Here is a 20879-nt window from a genome sequence, read left to right on the forward strand (position 1 = left end):
ATGGTCTTGCAAAAAAAAAAAAAAAACAACTCAAATCATGAGCACATTGTACAAAATAGACCTTTAATAAATGGATATTGAATTCATTCTGTAGGATGTGCTTGGAGAGAGGGGTATGTTTGTCTTTAAAGTCTTTTCTTCTGCTTTCTCTTCAGTACTTTTCACAAAAGTGTCCTTTTGGTTGCCTGCCCACAGAGCTTGGTCATCTCCCCTAAAGTGTTTTGAGATGGATATTTAAAAACTACTATGTGGGCCCACAATCTGCTCAGATGAAATAACTTCCCTAAAAGACCTGAGACTGTCTAGTTAGCTTGTACTTAAATTGTTTCTTGCATCATCCATTGTGACCGTGGAGAAGGTATCAGACAGTTTTCCGGTCAGATCATAACTGTCTAATGCCACAAAACCAAAATTGAATCTGAAAATGGGCCATCAGTTCTTACTTATCTTGTCATTGTATCTGGTAGCTGCCAGTTAAGAATTGTTAGGAATGTCTATGATATAGTCACAGTGGCTTGTATTAATAATCCTTGTTTATTCATATATGTTTGATCTGTATTAATAATATTTACTTTTTTAGCAATTATAAACCACTGGAAAAAAACAAGTATTTATGACGTATTATCCCTTACACTTTAAAATTCATTTCATAAAAAAAATCTCATCCTCATCCTTCTTGATCTTTGGGTTTTGTTGCTTTTTTAGCATTTGACAATTTAACCCCTCTTTCTTGATGTTTTTCCCTCTTTCTTGTTTTCCCCCCCCTCTTTCTTGATGGTTTTTCCTTTTGTTGGTTTCCTTAGAAATGTTCTCACTTCAGCCTTAGCCACTTGCTGACTACTCCCTAGTCTCTTTTGCTAATTCTCTTTCTATTCCTTGTACCCCAAGTGTGTGTTTCCCAATGCTCTGTCTTGACTATCAAGACAAGATAGTTATGAATCAAAAGTCCCCAAGCAGAATGGTAGCTAACTTCTGATAGAGTCAGGTGAGAGAATATCACTTCCCTGCTCTGGAACAGTATCTGGAAGTATAAACTCTTCCCCAATTTGGTGGCCAGACCCCACCAAACATCTCAAGAAATTTAATCTAAGGTAGAGAAGTCCACTGGATATTGACAGATTTTTTTTCCCTCTAGATAGCCCAATGTGGGGGTGATCTAAGTATAGCAATAGTTTCTCTTAACATGATGTCCCTCTCAGCCCCTTATTTTTATACAACCCACCTCTTATTGTGTTATCCAAATCATAGTTGATTGCCACCCCTCAGATACACCTTACTCTTTGAAGAGTATATAAGCTATGAGCCTGCCACCAAGATTGTCTTTGGTCTAAGCAAGATGGCTAAATGACCATCCTTTTATTAATAACTTGGTAGCTTTATTAATAAAATGATTAAGTTACCCAGAAGCTATGTCTTGAGAACTTTTTTAATTGTCCCAATAGGGGCAGACTATGGACCAAGAGACTCCGGACCCACAGAGAGGAGTTTGACCTTGTGCAGGATTCAAGAAAAGATATCAGCTGAGAAAAACTAAACAAGTTGCAATATATGATCGAATACTATTCTGTTGTAATAAATAATGGAGAGGATGGATTTAGAGAAATCTGGGATGTCTAGTATGATCTAGTGCAGAGTGAAATAAACAGAAACAGAAGAAAAATATCCACAATGACAAAAACATTACAAAGACAAAACAAACTTTGAAGACTTGAGAACTCTGTTAAGGTTCCTGAGAATTCATGATGAAATGTGCCACCTACCTCTTCTAGAGAAGTAATAATTCAGACCACAATTTGAAGCATATTTTTCTTGGACAAGAATTTGTTTTGTTTAACTAGACATGTTTGTTGAAGAATTTGGGTTTTTTTTTCTCAATGCCAGGAGGAGTGGGGAAATATTTTATCTACAATCTTAGAAAAATCATGGATAGACTTGCAGAAAATAATGAAGAATCAAATGAGCAGAAACAAGAGAATTGTATACAATAACAGCAATATTGTTTTAAGAACAACTGTGAGTAACTAAGTCATTTTGACTATTACAAATACCTAAATTAACTACAAAGAGGATATGAAGAAAGACATTTTCTGCATTCAGAGAAAAAAATTAAATAGAATTATGTATAGAATAATACATATACACATATATACATATGTGCATAAGTATGTATATATATATATATATAAATGCATAAGGACATCCATCTACACACATTCACACATAAACACATTTTATCTAATGGTAGCCATCTCTAAGTTGGGGGGAAGGGAAAAAAAAAGAAAAAAAAAGAAATGAGCTTACAAAACAGGTACAGTATAAATGGGAGGAAATCTCACAGGCATGATACCAGCACTGGGGGTAGAGAGGGGAAAAAAGAAAATCAAAGAAGACATAAATAATGAGGAAAGAGAGCATTCCAGGCATGGGAGAAAGCTAGTAACAAACAAGAGAGGGGAAGTAGAGCAATAACAGCAAGAAGTTTATTGTTGCTAGATCTTCATTGACCATAAAGGTATCCTTTTGCAAAATAGTTGATAGGAATAGATACAAAATGGCTATAATGGTGGATTTGTTCACTGTTATGGCAGATGAGCAAAATGATTTCTTTGTGCCTCTCTCATTATGACGAACTCAGACCTGCTTATCAGGATATATCACAACTCAGAAAATTTTACTTTATATGATGGTGTGATTACTATCTTTTTATTGCCTTGTCAGTTCTTTGACAGTTACCCCAAGGCAGCAGTATAAACTAGTGGAAAAAGTGTTGAACCTAGGATCCTTAGTAATATGGTCCTGGGAAAGTAACAACCTCTATCTCAGTTTCCTTAAATGTACAATGCAAATTGGGGTGTAGGATGTGTTCAAAGAAGACCATCATAGTAGTGCTCTGAGTAGACCTCAATGTCTAGTATCTTCTCCTGGCAGGTCATCTTCAGAGTCTTCCTAAAATAACTTAAATGGAAGCAATTCAGTTCCCAGCCTGGAACTGATAGCCTGTCCAGATTTCACAGACATTCAGCAATGAGTTAAGTACAAAGGCTCTATAGACTTCAGTTTGGAAGTTAGTCTAATACCTTTTCTCTCCCTCACTTTCTTTTGGAGCTTCCCAAATACTGAGCTAGCTCTGGCAATGGGTTATCAATTATCATTATCAATGTGCACCTTGAGGAAGTCAATGAGTTCTGCATTGAATAATGGTGACTTGTTAAGAATCCTATGGAAATGTTCAGCCCATCTATCTGAGATCTTGGCCCTGTCACCAATCAATGTGGCTCCTCCATCAGCACTGAGTGTTGAGATACACCAAATCTTTGACCCATTAAATAACCTTCAGGATATCATAAAACCAGGTTGGATTGTTACTGTCTACATAAAACTGAATTTCATCTGCCTCCTTATTGAACCAACAAGTTTGAATCCTAAGCTTCACTTATACTTTACTTTTGATGGAATTATGCTGCCTTCTTAGAAATGGTTGAGCTACCTACCCTGTGGAGTTCTCATTTTTCATTTAACAACTTCTGTATTTCCCCATCATTTTCATCAAACCAGTCTTGATGTTTGAGAGTGTTAGGACCCAAATGAACAAATTCAGTGCTGTATCAAATCTTGAAACCTGTCCACTCCTTTTCTGCTCCATTGTTGCCAACTGTGTGTTGGCTCAACTTTCCCTCCAAGGTGGCAACAAACCATTTCCGTTCAGAGAAGCACTCTAATAGCTTGATGTTGTTTCTTCTGGTAGTCACTTTGTCTTGAGGCTGCTGCTTTGGTTGAATGTGAATATTTGGTTTGGAGAGGATGGATCTGTGATCAGTCCAGCACTCTGCACCACACATTGCCTCTCACATCTTGTCTGTCGCTTCTCCTTACAGTCGATGCCAATGTTTTCTTCGAGAGTGCATCCAGGAAGTTTCAGTGCACATAGATAATCAGAAGCTAAGGTTTGTGATGATATCATGAGATGCACAATTCTATTTTATGGAGAATTCACACAGGGCAAATCCTCACAGGGAGCTCATAAGAAATAATACAGGGTTACCCTGAATGTCTGTCTTAAAAACTTTGGAATTAATTGTAGAGCATGGAAGACATTGGCACAGAATCACCCAGCATGCCATGCCCTCAGCAGAATGTTCTCTATGAGCAAGGCAGAATTAAAGCCGCTGAAAGGTAATATGAGATATGTAACACCCCAGGTGTTCACTTGGACTATTTGTATCCGACCTGTAGTAGAACATTCCAAGCTCATACTGATCTGATCAATCACAGTTACACACACTGTAACATTTCTAATATAGTGATGATGTTTTGTCTTCTTCAATAACAAAGGACAAGAACCAACCAACAATGGATATAATAATAATAGCATCTACCTTCCAAAGTTGTTATGAGGATCCAAAGCACCTGGCCCATAGTAGGCATTCAATAAATTCTTGTTTCCTTTCCTTGGTCATCTCAATTTCTTGCCTTAATAGTTGCCAACAATGAATGCATTGGAAAGGCTAAACCAGTTTTCTCACATTCACAGTGGCAGTATGCATAGTAGTCAGTAAGCTGTAAGAGTGAAGAATATTTGCATTCATATATAAACTATGCCTCTGGATAAATGACACATGTACTTTATCTTTTTTTTCCTTAATAATATTTTTTCCATTTACATGTAAAGGTAGTTTTCAACATTTATTTCTGTAAGATTTTGAGTTCCAATATTTTTTCCTTCTCTCCCCTGCCTCTCCCCAAAACAGAAGGAATTTGATATAGATTATACACATGTACAATATTCTTTTGAAGGCAGACATTGATTTACTTTTTTTCAGCATTCATTTTTTCTTTAAATTATTTACACATTACTGAAATATTCTTGTTGTAAGAGTAAACATAATACCCATCCCCCCCACAAAAATATAAAACCTCATGAGAAATAAAGTGAAAGAAAGAGAAAAAAATGTGTTTCGGTTTGTGTTCTGATACCATCAGCTCTGTCTTGGGTGGATCACATCCTTTATCATAAGTCCATCATAGAAGTTACTTCTGGAAGGCAAAAGAGCTTGGAATCAACTATCCTCTTCTAAGGGAAAAAGATGGACTTTCAGTGAAACAGGGGAATTTCAAGTGTTCCTGTTGAAACGACCCAGAGCTGAATAGAAAGTTTGATCTTCAAGTACAGGACTCAGGTGAAGCATAAAGAGGATGGATGTTCTCCTTCTGGCATCTTGTAGAAAGCCTCCTGAAAATGCCCTGGTAGAAGAAGGTCATGAAAGGCAAGTCAACAAAATGGCCTGATTTATAGAGGGAATGGAAGAGATGGATTGAAGAGCAAAGGGCCAGCGGAATTCCTGTGTCCACAAAGAAGGATCATCAGGAGGCCAGAAGAATTATTGATGAAAAAGAAGTGAGCCATTTCAAAGGAGGACATGATTGGTGCTTCAGTTTCTTGAAAGGGAATGGACCTTAAGCATGCATCCAGGCCCCAGATTTGCCCAAAAGATGCCTGAAAGCTATGAGCAGAAGGTCTTTGAATTTCATGATGAATAAAACTGGAGTTCAATAACTTTATGAAACATTTTTTTCAAAATTTGGGCCACAAAATTAAGGTGCATCTTATACATGGGAGTGTCTTATACATAGGGAAATATGATAGTTGTTTATATGTTTTTGCCCCAATTAAATTTCAAGATGTATGAGATGGGAGACTATCTTTTGTCTATGTATCCTTAGCACAATGTCTAATACAGACCGAGTAGGCACTTAATAATTGTTTTTTGACTGACCTGACTATTAGTAAATGGCAGAGCCAAGATTTAAGTTGAGAAGAAAATAAATTAAATTTAAAAAAAAGTTAGTCTCTCCTGACTCATTGAACATCAATTTTACCACATCGTTACCTACTAACATAGGAAAAACACCATCAAAGCTATCCATCCAGAATTGCTTTTTATTTTTAAGTTCTTTTGCTTTCTACAGACCAAGCATTAAAGGGCTGTTATATGTTCCTAATAGATAAAAGTCCTTCCAGGACAAGGCAATGGTAATCACACAGTTTCATTAGTCATTCTTCCTCTTAGAGGGAAGCACTTTTGCAACATTAAGATTTTATATGTGTACATACACATATAATTACACACACACACACACACACACACACACACACACACACATATATCATTGGTTGAAGCAAGTAAGCAATTCCCAGATGGGCAAAAGTTCATTAATTACTGAAGAAACCATCAAAAGAGAATGGTTTGGTAATCTGCAATATTGGTATAACCAGCTTCCACACATTATTCTTCCTCATTAATGTTTTACTTGCACTTTTAAAAAAGGGCTCCTTGGAGTATCCCCATTTTTCTTTTTTTATCTATTTTTTATTTAAATTTATTTTTTATTAAAGATATTATTGAAGTTTTACATTTTTCCCCCAGTCTTGGTTCCCTCCCCCCTCCCCCCCCCCCACAGAATGCACTCTGTCAGTCTTTACTTTGTTTCCATGTTGTACCTTGATCCAAATTGGGTGTGATGAAAGAGAAATCATATCCTTAAAGAGAAGTCTAAGGGGTAACAAGATCAGACAATAAGCTATCTGTTTTTTTCTAAATTAAAGGGAATAGTCCTTGCACTTTGTTCAAACTCCACAGCTCCTTATCTGGATACAGATGGTACTCTCCTTTGCAGACAGCCCAAAATTGTTCCCGATTGTTGCACAGATGGAATGAGCAAGTCCTTCAAGCTTGAACATCACTCCCATGTTGCTGTTAGGGTGTACAGTGTTTTTCTGGTTCTGCTCATCTCACTCAGCATCAGTTCATGCAAATCCCTCCAGGTTTCCCTGAAATTCCATCCCTCCTAGTTTCTATTAGAACAATAGTGGTCCATGATATACATATACAATGGTTTGCTAAGCCATTCCCCAATTGAAGGACATTTACTGGATTTCTAATTCTTTGCCACCACAAACAGGGCTGCTATAAATATTTTTGTACAAGTAATGTTTTTACCCTTTTTCCTCATCTCTTCAGGGTATGGACCCAGTAGTGGTATTGCTGGGTCAAAGGGTATGTACATTTTTGATGCCCTTTGTGCATAGTTCCAAATAGCTCTCCAGAAAGGTTGGATGAGTTCACAGCTCCACCAACAGTGTAATAGTGTCCCAGATTTCCCACATCCCTTCCAACAATGATCATTATCCTTCCTGGTCATACTGGCCAATCTGAGAGGTGTGAGGTAGTACCTCAGGGAAGCTTTAATTTGCATTTCTCTAATAACTAATGATTTAGGGCATTTGTTCATATGGCTATGGATTACTTTGATCTCATCTGTAAATTGCCTTTGCATATCCTTTGACCATTTGTCAATTGGGGAATGGCTTTTTGTTTTAAAAATATGACTCAGTTCTCTGTATATTTTAGAAATGAGTCCTTTGTCAGAATCATTAGTTGTAAAGATCATTTCCCAATTTATTACATTTCTTTTCATCTTGGTTACATTGGTTTTATCTGTGCAAAAGCTTTTTAATTTAATGTAGTCAAAATCATCTAATTGGTTTTTTGTGATATTCTCCAACTCTTCCTTAGTCATAAACTGTTCCCCTTTCCATAGATCTGACAGGTAGACTAGTCCTTGATCTTCTAATTTGCTTATAGTATTGTTTTTTATGCCTATGTCCTGTAACCATTTGGATCTTATCTTGGTAAAGGGTGTGAGGTGTTGGTCTAATCTAAGTTTCTTCCATCCTAACTTCCAATTTTCCCAGGAATTTTTATGAAAGAGGGAGTTTTTATCCCAATGGCCAGACTCTTTGGGTTTATCAAACAGCAGATTACTATAATCATCTCCTGCTTTTACACCTAGTCTATTCCACTGGTCCACCAGTGTATTTCTTAGCCAATACCAAACAGTTGTGATGACTGATGCTTTATAATATAATTTTAGATCTGGTAGGGCTAAGCCACCTTCTTTTGCACTTTTTTTCATTAAGTTCCTGGCAATTCTTGACTTTTTTTTCCTCCATATGAATTTACTTACAATTTATTCTAACTCGTTAAAGTAATTTTTTTGGAATTTTGATTTGTAGGGCACTAAACAGATAGTTTAGTTTTGGTAGAATTGTCATTTCTATTAGCTCTACCTATCCATGAGCAGTTGATATTTGCCCACTTATTTAAATCTAATTTAATTTGTGTGAGAAGTGTTTTATAATTGTTTTCAAAAAAGATTCTGAGTCTGTCTTGGCAGACAGACTCCCAAATATTTTATATTGTCTGGGGTTACTTTGAATGGGATTTCTCTTTCTACCTCTTCCTGCTGTTTCTTGCTAGACATATATAGAAAAGTTGAGGATTTATGAAGGTTTATTTTATAACCTGCAACTTTGCTAAAATTGCTAATTGTTTCCAGTAGTTTTTAGATGATTTCTTGGGATTCTCTAGGTAGACCATCATGTCATCTGCAAAGAGTGAGAGTTTTGTCTCTTCCTTCCCAATTCTAATTCCTTTAATTTCTTTTTCTTCTCTAATTGCTGATGCTAACATTTCTAATACAATATTGAATAGTAGTGGTGATAATGGGCACCCTTGTTTCACCCCTGATCTTATTGGGAATGCCTCTAGCCTCTCCCCATTGAATATAACGCTTGTTGATGGTTTCAGATAGATACTGCTAATTATTTTAAGGAACAGTCCATTTATTCCTAAACTCTCTAGTGTTTTTAATAGGAATGGATGTTGTATTTTGTCAAAAGCTTTTTCAGCATCTATTGATTTGATCATATGGTTTCTGATAGGTTTGTTGTTGATATAATTGAGTATACTAACAGTTTTCCTAATATTGAACCAACCCTGCATTCCTGGAATAAATCCTACTTGATCATAATGTATTATCCTAGTGATGACTTGTTGTACTCATTTGGCTAAAATTTTATTTAGGATTTTTGCATCTATATTCATCAGTAATATAGGTCTATAATTTTCTTTCTCTGTTTTTAACTCTTCCTGGTTTAGGTATCAGCAGAATATTGGTTTCATAGAAAGAGTTAGGCAGAGTTCCATCTTTCCCTATTTTTCCAAAGAGTTTATATAGGATTGGAATCAATTGTTCCTTAAATGTTTGGTAGAATTCACTTGTGAATCCATCAGGCCCTGGAGATTTTTTTTTAGGGAGTTCAGTAATGGCTTCTTCAATTTCTTTTTCTGAGATAGGGTTGTTTAGGTATTTAATCTCTTCTTCATTTAACCAGGGCAACTTATATTTTTGCAAATATTCATCCATTTTACTTAGATTATCAAATTTATTGGCATAGAGTTGGGCAAAATAATTTCAAATTATTACTTTAATTTCCTCCTCATTGGTGGTGAGTTCACCTTTTTCATTTATGATACTAGTAATTTGGTTTTCTTCCTTTTTAATCAAATTGACCAGAGGTTTATCAATTTTATTGTTTTTTTCATAATACCAACTTTTGGTTTTATTTATTAATTCAGTAGTTTTTTGCTTTTGATTTTATTAATTTCTCCTTTAATTATTAGAATTTCTAATTTGGTACTTAAATGGGAATTTTTGATTTGTTCTTTCTCTAATTTTTTTAGTTGCATGTTTAGTTCATTGATTTCCTCTTTCTCCAATTTATTCATATAAGCTTTTAGAGCTATAATATATCCCCTGAGAGTTGCTTTGAATGAATCCCATAGGTTTTGGTATGTTGTTTCATTATTATCGTTATCTAAGATAAAATGGTTAATTCTTTCTATAATTTGTTTTTTGGTCCACTCATTTTTTAAAATAAGGTTATTCAGTTTCCAATTTGTTCTGGGTCTATATGTCCTTGGCCCAGTATTGCATATGACTTTTATTGCATTGTGATCGGAGAAAGATGTATTCACTATTTCTGCCTTTCTGCAGATGATCATTAGGTTTTTGTCCTAGTACATGGTCAATTTTTGTATAAGTTCCATGTACTGCAGAGAAAAAGGCATATTCCCTTCTATCCCCATTCAGTTTCCTCCATAAGTCTGCCATATCTAATTTTTCTAACAATCTATTTACCTCCCTAATTTCTTTCTTGTTTGTTTTATGATTCGATTTATCTAGATCTGATAGCGGGAGGTTGAGGTCTCCCACTAGCAGAGTTTTGCTGTCTATATCTTCCTGTAATTCTTTCAGCTTCTCCTCTAAGAATTTGGGTACTATCCCACTGGATGTACATATATATATATATATATATATATATATATATATATATATATATATATATATATATATATATATTCAATATTGAAATGACTTTATTGTCAATGTAACTTTTAGGAGGATAAAGTTTCCTTCCTTATCTCTTTTAACACTATCTATTTTTGCTGCTGCTTTGTCTGAGATAAGGATTGCTACCCCTGCTTTTTTTTACTTCACCTGAAGCAAAATATATTTTGCTCCAGCCTTTTACCTTTACTCTATATGCATCTCTCTGCTTCAAATGAGTTTCTTGTAAGCAGCATATTGTAAGATTCTGGTTTTTAATCCACTCTGCTATTTGCTTACATTTTAAGGGAGAGTTCATCCCATTCACATTCAAGCTTATGATTACTAATTCTTTATTGCCCTCCATGCTATCTTCCCTCTGTTTGTATTTTCCCACTTTCCCCCCCCTTTTATCCATATTCCCCAGTCTTTTGTTTCTGAAAACCACCCCTTTCAGTGTGTTTGCCCTCCTATATCACGCCCTCACCTTTCTTTCCCCTTTCCCTTTTTCCCTTTTCCCTTCCCTTCCTTTTGTTATTTCCCCTTATTTCCCCCACTCCCCTTCCCTTTCTCCAACCCCCTCCCCCTTTCCCCTTTTAATACTTGAAAGGTTAGATGTTTTATAAGTTAAATGAGTATGTGTAGGTTGACTTTAAGGCAAGTCTGATGAGAAGAAGATTCGGGTATTTCTCCTCTGCTCCCTTCTTCCCCACTATTACCATAGGTTTTTTGTACCTCTTAGTGTAATGAGATTTACCCCATTCAATCCCCTCCCTCCTCCCCTCTCTTTCCTGTCCCACTTTTTAGGGCAGTAGTGGTTTTTTTTAGATCATTCTATCTAAGTCATAGAAAATTCTAAGTGTCTGTCCCTTTTAGTTCTGTATATTCTATCGAATAGAGTCAAAATTCCTGAGAGTTATTAGAGTCTTTCTCCCAAGTGGTGTTAAAGCCAGTTACATTCCATTAGATAGTAGTTTCATGGATAGGTCATGAATGTCCATCATTTCTGGCTAGGTGTATTCTCTCTGTTAGAGTTACATTTCTCAAGGTTTATGAGAATCTTTTTTTTTACCCCCATGCTGGGATATAGCCAGTTTCATCTTACTGGATTGCAATTTTTTTTTTCGTTTACCACCCCCCCCCCTTTTTTTTACTTTTTCATGTGTCTCTTGAACCTCCTGTTTGATGCCCAAATTTTCTGTTTAGCTCTGGTCTTTTCATCAGAAACTTTTGGAATTCTTCCATTTCGTTAAATTTCCATCTTTTTCCCTGGAAGAGAAGGCTCAGCTTTGCAGGAAGGTAGATTCTTGGCTGCATTCCAAGTTCCCATGCTCTTTGAAATATCTCGTTCCAGGCCCTTCGATCCCTTTAAGTTGATGCAGCCCGGTCCTGTGTGATTCTTACTGTGGCTCCTTGATATTTACATTGTTTCTTTCTGGCTGCTTGCAGGATTTTCTCTTTTATCTGATAGTACTGCAGTTTGGACACAACATTCCTTGGTGTTTTCATTTTAGGATCTTTTTCTGGTGGGGATTGATGTACTCTTTCAATAACTACTTTGCCCTCTGATTCCATGATATCAGGGCAGTTTTCTATCACTAGATCCTGTAATATTAAGGCTTTTTTCCTTTTCAATGTTTTCAGGAAGTCCTATAATTTTCAGGTTGCCCCTCCTCGATCTATTCTCAAAGTCAGTGGTTTTGTTGATGAGGTATTTTACATTTGCTTCTATTTTTTCTATTTTTTGATTTTGTTTAACTGACTCTTGCTGTCTCATGGAGTCATTAGTTTCTGTAGACTTCATTCTTTTTGGGGGGAGGAGTTTTCTTCGTTAACCTTTTGCAACTCCTTTTCTAATTGGTCAATTCTACTCTTGAAAGAGCTTTCCATTTGACCAATTGAGGTTTTGAGAGAATTAATTTCTTTTTGCATTTGCCCACTTGAAGATCTGAGAGATTTGCTTTCTTGTTGCAAGGTATTAATTGTCCCCCCCAGATTTTCTAGTTGATTTTTAAACTCCTTCCTTATTTATTCAAGGAAGTCTTTCTGTACTGAAGACCAAACTGTATTCTCCTCTGAGGTTCCAGGTCTCTCTGAGTTAGTGCCTTTCCCTTCCAAGAATCTTTCTATGGATCCACCTTTCCGCTGACCCTTCTTCATTTTGCTGAGACCTGAGTTTTGGAGGGGCTGGTTCACAAGGGCTTGGGATCACTAAAGGCTTTACTCAATGAGTGCGGTTTCTCTGGCTGGCTAGTAGGAGGTGCTGGTTGCTTTCTCTGGAGTGTCTGTGACCTTGGTTGAGGCCCTCTCTTTTTTCTTGAAGGAAGGAGTTGGAGGTATTGAATTCTTTTGCCTTCAATCAGTGGTGGGCTTTACCCTGGCCTGAGGTCATTCCTCAGTTGGGCTGGTTCTTCTGCTCTCACACCTGGGCCTGAGGCAGAAGTAGTCTGCATTTTTTTGTAAGGGAAGAAGTCTGAGTTGTAATGGGACTCAGACCAGAGGAGCCCAGGGATGGTGTCCACAGCTCCCCTGCTCCAGAATTCCCCCCCCCCCCCCAGCCCTGTCTGATATCTCCAGGGGGACAGCTCCAACACCAGCCCCTCTGCTCCCCTGCAGACTCACGCCCCTGCGGTCCAGCCCCACCTCTGATCCAGCAGGTCCGGCCCTCAGACTCCGGGTTCTAATTCAGCTGCTAGTCTGGTTGATAGGGGCTGATCTTCCCTCTGGGCCCAGACTCAACCGCCGGAATTCAGCCACAGCTCCTGCTGGAGACAAATCCCGAGGTAGATGTGCTTTCTCTTGGCTTTTCTTTCTGGGTTTTTTTGAGTCGGATTTCTTTTAAGAGGTTTGTTTCATGTGATAGATGGCAAAGAGATCAGGAGACTTTAGAACTGTGCCTGTCTTCTCTCCGCCATCTTGGCCAGAAGTCAGTATCCCCATTTTTCAGCTGAAATGTTATCAACACATCTTGACTTAGGATCAATCATTTGGTCAACATAATCCCATGAATCATTTGCTGCCAGTCTTCATTTTCTAGAGTAGATTGTGTCATTGTTGGAGAATTTTCTGATATGATTTAGCCTTTTTTTTTCTATTTTCATAACTGTTGTTGTCAGTTGTGGGATGTGAATGAATGGATGAGAAGCATTTATCAAGTGCCCACAATGTACCAAATGCCATGCTAAGTGTTAGAAATAAAAAATGCATGTGTGATAACCCCTGCACTCAAGGAGTTTACATTCTGTTTTAATGGGATTCATTCTTTTAAATTTTATTAAACAAAATAAATTTTTATTTTTATTTAAGCATTTAATAACAATAGTCTAACATTTATTTTCTATATGCTAGGCATTATACTACATACTTCACAATTAGCATGGCATTTGATCTTCACAACAACCATGAGAGGTAGGTTTAGTGACTTGTTCATAGTCATAAAGCTGGTAAGCATCTGATGTTGAATTTGAACCTAAGTCTCTCAGTGTTCTATCAGAGCATTCTAGCCACTAGACCATCTAACATTAATCTTCTCTATCTTTGACCATCCTTTTATTCACACACACACACACACACACACACACACACACACACACACACACACAGACGCTCTTAACAAGTATGCCTACAGGCAAAAAAGAAAATCCTATATTTTATTGATCATGTTAAAAATATGTCTCAGTCCACATATTTAGTTCATCACTTATCTATCAAGATATGGGTAGCATGCTTCATCATCTTTCCTTTTCAATTTAAGTTTGATCTTTTCATTGATCAGAGTTCTAAGGTTTTTAAAAGTATTAGTCTTAATAATGTTGTTATAGTTTAAGTTGTTCTCTGCATTCTGCTCACTTCACTTTGAATCAGTTCATACAAATCTTGTCAAGTTTCTCTGACACTAGCCCTTTTATCATTTTCCATACTATTTCTATATTATACTATTCCACTATTTCATCCATCATATAAGATAATTTATATGACCATTATCCAATAACTTAGTTTCCCTTAGTTTCCAGTTCTTCACCACACCACACACATACACAAACACATGCATATTCACATATGCATACTAAAGGAGTTTACATTTTAATGAGGAAGATGATATACATAGGACAAAAAAAGTATTACTCTTAGCCCTAGGTTCAAATTTTGGATCTCTTGCTTCCTAGATAAATGAACTAATTATTTTGTCTCTCTGAGTCTCAATACTAGCATCATCTAACTAGCAAGCTATTCATATTATTACATGAAGATGACTATTATGATTAAAGTTTTATTGGAAGATAAAATTCCCTGGAGGATAAAAGAAATATATGACCATACTAGGGCCTTTGACCCACCCCAGGTCCATATTTAACCCTATTACTTTTCTTTATCCAGCTGGTCATAGGAACCAAGCCTAAAAACAAAAAGCAGTCATAGAGCACCATCTTCCTATCTGCTCTGGTACACACAAGGATGCCTTTGATATGGCGCTCCATTTCTAAAAGTCAGACCTGTTGATTACTTTAATAAATGAATGTGCAAACTCTCTGAATAGACAGCTCTGTTGTTGGCAGTTGTGGGATATGAATGTGTGTGTGTGTGTGTGTGTGTGTCTGTGTGTGCGCGCGCGCGCTTAATCAAAACTTTAATATCCTTTTTATCCTTGGCAACCATTGAGGATTCAAGGACTGACATAGATGTCTAAATCTTTTCCCTTTGAGTTTAAATACAATTCAGAATTCATCAATGCATAAAATTGCCTTTTCTTTTCTCCCTTAAAGATATTTCCATACACATGAATTCATCAGACTCTAATCTTCTCACCTGTTGGTACTTCATAGTGAAACCTTTCTAAAATTCATGGTGGTGATTTCTCATCTGAATTTTCCAAGTCTTCTCCCTGAAAACTCTATACTGAAAGACCTCTATAGCACTGACCAGTTCATTCTCTATGCACCATATCTCAAAGATCTTGAAAAAGGAGTCTGTAACTACTTACTCAGGAAATCTTTTCTTCTTTGAAATTAACATAAACTGCCCATAAAACTTGTTCTAATTGTTTTTCTTTTCATCTAACAACTTTACCATCACTTCTAAGATAAGAAACCATGACCCTTGCCTGCTTTCTATCTCTTCTTCACTTTTCTTCCTTCTCAGGCATCTCAGTCCTCTGGTTCCTTCCTATTCTCATTCTTCATAGATTCTGCCCTGGCTTCTTCCCCCCCCCCACTCTATGTTGACCTAATAAGTCAAACATTTTCATGATACGCAATCTCCCACCCTCAAATTTGCTTGCTCACTTATCCTGCTCTTCTTCCATCTCCATCCACTTCACTCTGATTCCCATGTGGAAAAAAGATTAACCTCAGAAAAGACTCCCAGTTTTGAGAGTCTACTTAAAACACCCAAAAATTCACTGTACTGGTAGCTTCAACTGAACATTCACTGTAATCCAAAAGTAATTTTTATTTGGAGAAATCTTAATTTCTTGTTTTTCTTGTTGTTTTTTAAGGATTGGAAGGCCACAGAAGTGTTACTTCCCAATATAGAGTGACAAATGTGATTATATTTGAGTATATCAGTATCTCAGGTCCTACCTCATCTATTAAACATTATTTAAATGCAGAATATGTTCTCTATTGCCTGGTTGGGTTAAGACAAAAGAACTAAAAGAGTTACGAATTAAGAGATTCTTATTTTAAAAATTGCATAGCTGCGATAATTTTCTTTAAACCAGGTTAGTCCATTGGAATTGAGAAGTGACTGATATTTTGGGATTTCTAGTTTAGAGGAAAGAAATATTATCTTTCATCATTGAGATCAATTTTGAAATTTTGAACTATCATGATACAGAAGGCAAAGTTCTTAATGATAATTATTTAAAAGAAAAAGATGCAATCTGTGAGAGAATTGACTAAGAAGAAGAAGAAGGGACTAGGTGAGCTGAGGGACAGTAGGCAAATAATGTCTACCCCTCAGCACTTAATGAGTTGATCTGGAAAGAAACAAATTATCCATAAATACAAAAAAAATTAAATTAGGGTAGAAAGCTAATCCTTTTTTTCAAATATAAGGAATTTTCCCATTAGCTATCAGCTAATATGATTGTATTAATAGTCATTTCTGATATAAATTCAGTAAATCAATAGAGAAATGAACTATGTGGCCCTGAAGGCCATTATTTTGCTCCTAGGATAAAAGTGAGATACCAAAAGGGTATCATTTATTAAATCCCCTCTTCCAATGTGATAATAAAGAGGCAGGGAAGACAGGTGAAGCCTGGCTACGCCCCTTCCAAAAGGAAGGAACAGAACAGAAAGGATCCTTAGAGCTACACATTAATGTGTTGCATTTTGTCTTTCATTCTTGAAGACTATGACATCAGGGAGGTGATGCCATGATAATCAAGTGAATTGAATTTGAATAAGGGGTTACTATGCTTGAGTTACTAATCTCACTTTCTCCCCTGGAGCCATCTGGATCCAGTGGTCAGATATGAATCTGGATGATTGGAGATGGCCATAGATGTGAAGCAATTGGGGTTAAGTAATTTGCACAGGGTCACACAGCTAGTAAGTGGCAAGTGTCTGAGACTGGATTTGAATTCAGTGCCTTCTGACTCCAGAGCTTGTTCTATATCTACTGCACTTATTAGCTGCCCTTCTTATTAATGTGACAAGTTTGTTGTGAGAGCTTTTATCACTCCCATTTAACAGATGGAGATATTGAGGTTCTAGAAGACCTAAGAGACTTGCGATGCAGCATGGTATAGTGGATGGAGTTCAGGATTTGGAATCAAGATCTAACTTCAAAGTCTTCTCCAGATAGTTACTAAACAAGTCACTTTATCTTATATGACTCATTTTCTTCTCCTAAAGAGAGGGGAGAGAGGTGGAAGCTAATGTCCCTTCAAGTCATAAATTTAGAATCCTGTGACTTTTCCAGAGTCACATGGCCCCAGAGGCAGATGTTAATCTACATCTCTCTGGATGCTAAGGCCAGAACCTCTTCCATCTTACCACAATACTCTCAACTTTACAAGACTATTGTTCTATCTTCACTTTACTTGAAGAGTATACTTTTACCTATTTCTGGCCTCAAAGGGGCTATTCTCTACTTCTCCAGATATCAGAAAAGAAGTACATAGAGAGAAGATTATTTGACTTTTCAGCCCACCAGATGGAAGAAAAATAGTCCCCTCCCCCCAAAAAAATACTTGAGAAGAGACTCCCTATCACATTTTCCACAATGATTGCTCCAAAACTTTCCCTTTTCTAGTTTCCAACTCCTTCCCCACTCCACTAAGAAGATGGAGCTGGGAAGGGACCCAAAATTTGAACATGGATGTGAGTTCTATAGTTACACTGCACATTATTTTCCATGTACATTACATACTTCTTGGAGAACCATGAGCAGTTGAATCAGGAAACTTCTTGCCTGAACCCTTTCTTCTAATTCTCTCTTATTCAGCTATTGAACTTCACCATGTTTTTAGAGTGAAAGGTAGCTGTCATACCATACAAGGAGACAAATTACTTTGTACTATCACTGATCAATGTTCCAATGTGCAGTACAGTTTAATTACTATGCACAGAGAGATGTAGCTCATGTGTCTATATTCCAGTGTGAAATACAGTTTAATTCTATATAAAAGAATGTTTTAGATTAACAAACATTGTTATGGGCAACTGAAGATTAGGTCTACAAACAATCTTGAAAATCAAATTAGATTCATAATAACTGCTATTCACTGTTCCTGCTTTCTGTGTTGGCAGTCAACTGATGAGGTCAAAACCAACATTTTAAAAGTATAAGTCTGTTAGAGTGGAAAATATAGTTGTCTAGTCTGTGTAAGCAATGTTGCAAGGACATGGGTCTTCTTCTTCCTCAAACATGCTTGTAAGTAGCAAATCCCACCCTCAGGGGAAAAAAAGTTTCTCAAAAATACTTAGCTAACTAGAGATTGGCTATCGGCAGCCTGGGTGCTGAACTAGTCAGGTACTCTTTGCTTTGGTGAATTACAGTCATTGAATGGCCCTACCTCACTTAGCCAGTCTTGGGTAATCTCTCCTCCTCTTCCTCCCCCCTTCCCTCTCCTTCCTTCCCTCCTTCTCTCCCTCCTTCCTTCCTTCCTTCCTTCCTTCCTTCCTTCCTTCCTTCCTTCCTTCCTTCCTTCCTTCCTTCTCCCCTCTCACCCTTCCTTTACCTTTCCCTCCATCCTTTTGTCCTCTTCCTCTGTCCACAGAAAGAGCCATACCCTTACTCTGCCCAAAGAAATATAAATTTTAATCATTGAAACCTTTGAAAATATCATGAGGATTATGGGTTAGATTTTTTTCTCTTCTCTATCTTGTTCTATCCTTTTGTTTTTGTTTTTGTTTTTTCTGCAAGTCAATGGGGTTAAGTGGCTTGCCCAAGGCCACACAGGTAATTATTAAGTGTCTGAAGGGATTTGAACTCAGGTACTCCCAGCTCCAGGGCCATTGCTCTATCCACTGCTCCACCTAGCCTCCTCTTGTTCTATCTTTAAAAAAAAAACTAGACAATTTGCCTCATGATAGTTTTACTTATGATTTCTTGCAATACAGTACTGGTAAACAAGACTTTAAAGCCTCTTGGAATTCAGATGGAGCTTCTTGACCTTGCCTTAAACTCAAATCACTCTGGCTCTAACTAGCAAGTCCCAAGTCAATAGCAAGTCCCAATCCAAGCCTCAGAAGTCATTGTTTGGATTTTGATTGACTCAGAGTGAGTGTAAAGAGCAAGTGTTTCTTTTCTGGTCAGAAACTCTAAGTCTTCCCTTCCCAGATTGATTATTTTTGAGTAGGTGATTGAAGTCATTTTTTGCCTCATTTCCTACCTAACCTTAATAACTAAGTAAGTGTAACCTCAGACAAATTGAGGTCTGGGAAAGACCTTAGTTTTAAAAAATTCAAGATCTCCCACTGCATCTGGGACCATCTCCAATCCTTCTGATCTGTATCTGGCCACTGGACTCAAATGATTCTAGAGGGGAGAGTAAGGTTGGTGACTTTGCATAGTCTTGCCTCTATTAAATTCAATATATTTGCAAGTCAGGACAATGCCTTCCTAAAGTCATTGGTACCCTTCAAGAATGAAGGACAAACAATAAATAACAAGGACCATCACTCTTATATGAAATCATCAATTATACTATAAAAGGATTGATGTCTTGATCAATCATTTATTGAGTACATTAATTAAGTAATTATTATTTACCAGGCACCATGCTAGGCATCATTATAATACATGCTTGAATAACCATTATTCTGAAGGCACATTTCAGCTCAAAACCTTATAATGTTAAGCCATGTTAATGAAGTCCTAGGGTATTTTACTACTTTGGAACTTCAGTGCTAAATGATGCTTCTTTGTCCTGAGTCATGTTAGATAAAAATGAAATTACCCTAGTCAAAACTAAATTTGTAATTTGACTGCTTTTCTCCTGGGAAGGAAGCACAATTATGTAAAACACAATTATTCAGGTTCATCTCATCCTGTCCTTTTAACAGAAGGGGTTTTTAATTTGTGTTGTGTCATGGATCATTTGGTCTTACTAGTGAAATCTATGACCCTTTTTTCAGCATTTTTTTAAATAATATTTTATTTTTCCCAAGTGCATATTAAAACAATTTTAACATTCTTTTTAAAAATTTTTTGAATTCAAAATTCTCTCCCTCCTTCTTCTCTCCATTCCCTGAGAAAAAAAGCAAATTGATATAGGTCATGCATGTAAAATACATTTCTGTATTAGACATATCATGAAAGAAAATAATGACCACAATACCATGAAAAAATAAAATGAAAAATAGTTCAACATAATATGCATAAAATAAAATGTATAGAAATACAAAGAAAACTAATTATACTGAAATATAATTTGAAAAATATTTTTAAATGATCATTGAAAAAATTAGGTTCATGGACTCCAGATTAATAACCCCTTTTTCAGGGGCACATATAAGAGAGCCTCAGAGATTAGAAACCAGTTACAGATAAACAAAACTTCAAGGTTGATGTCTCTTCTTCAGGAGGGACTGTGTAATCAGAGAGATAACTGCATTTTCCCCAGTTTCAAATGTCTAAGAAATTGTTCTTCCTATGTTCAAGAAGTTTTCAAATATATTTCAAAATGGCAGAGGGACTTGAAAAGGAGAAAACACCCTTAATAAAAAAAAATAAAACATGTATATGTTTTGCTGATTCTAGCTCTAGATCTTTTGGGTGTGACTACTCGAACAAAACTGACAACTTGAGAAAGATGTATTATCTTGGGGGACTACCAAGAATGTGACCTTCCTCTAGCAATGGAGATGAAAAATATAGTGATTTAATAGTCAATTCTGAGAGTTACTAAAGGCATTTATTTCAAAGGAACTGAATTGGCAATCTAATCCAACCTCCTCTTTTTAAATATGAGGAAATTAAGACTCATAGAAGTTAAATGATTTATCCAAGGTTGCAAGGTAGAAAGTGAAGCAGGATTCAGTTCAACAAGTACTTATTAAGCATTTATTGTGTGCCAGGTAAGACTCTTATGTTGGGTTTGGGAATTCAAAAAATGGGGATAGGGACTGTATCCATGATTTCATTTTCTTGAACTAAGAAAACCATCTCTATTAATGCAGGTTTACACCTGCAAATTA

General features: G+C 36.5%; 1 long non-coding RNA gene across 2 annotated transcripts in view; it reads right to left on the reverse strand.

Moving 5' to 3' along the window:
• LOC141517619 (uncharacterized) overlaps positions 1 to 20879 on the reverse strand; it is a 170338-nt gene that overhangs the window by 53171 nt on the left and 96288 nt on the right. Inside the window, exon 9 of one of the 2 annotated variants that reach the window (XR_012476921.1) lies at positions 2189 to 5241. The exons of the other annotated variant lie outside the window; for it this stretch is intronic. This is a non-coding gene — a long non-coding RNA (uncharacterized LOC141517619). Of the gene's footprint in view, positions 1 to 2188; positions 5242 to 20879 lie in introns of those variants that run through there. 2 annotated transcript variants of the gene reach the window in all.

This window comes from Macrotis lagotis, chromosome 3 (genome assembly GCF_037893015.1).
Source record: "Macrotis lagotis isolate mMagLag1 chromosome 3, bilby.v1.9.chrom.fasta, whole genome shotgun sequence".
Classification (NCBI taxonomy): domain Eukaryota; kingdom Metazoa; phylum Chordata; class Mammalia; order Peramelemorphia; family Peramelidae; genus Macrotis; species Macrotis lagotis.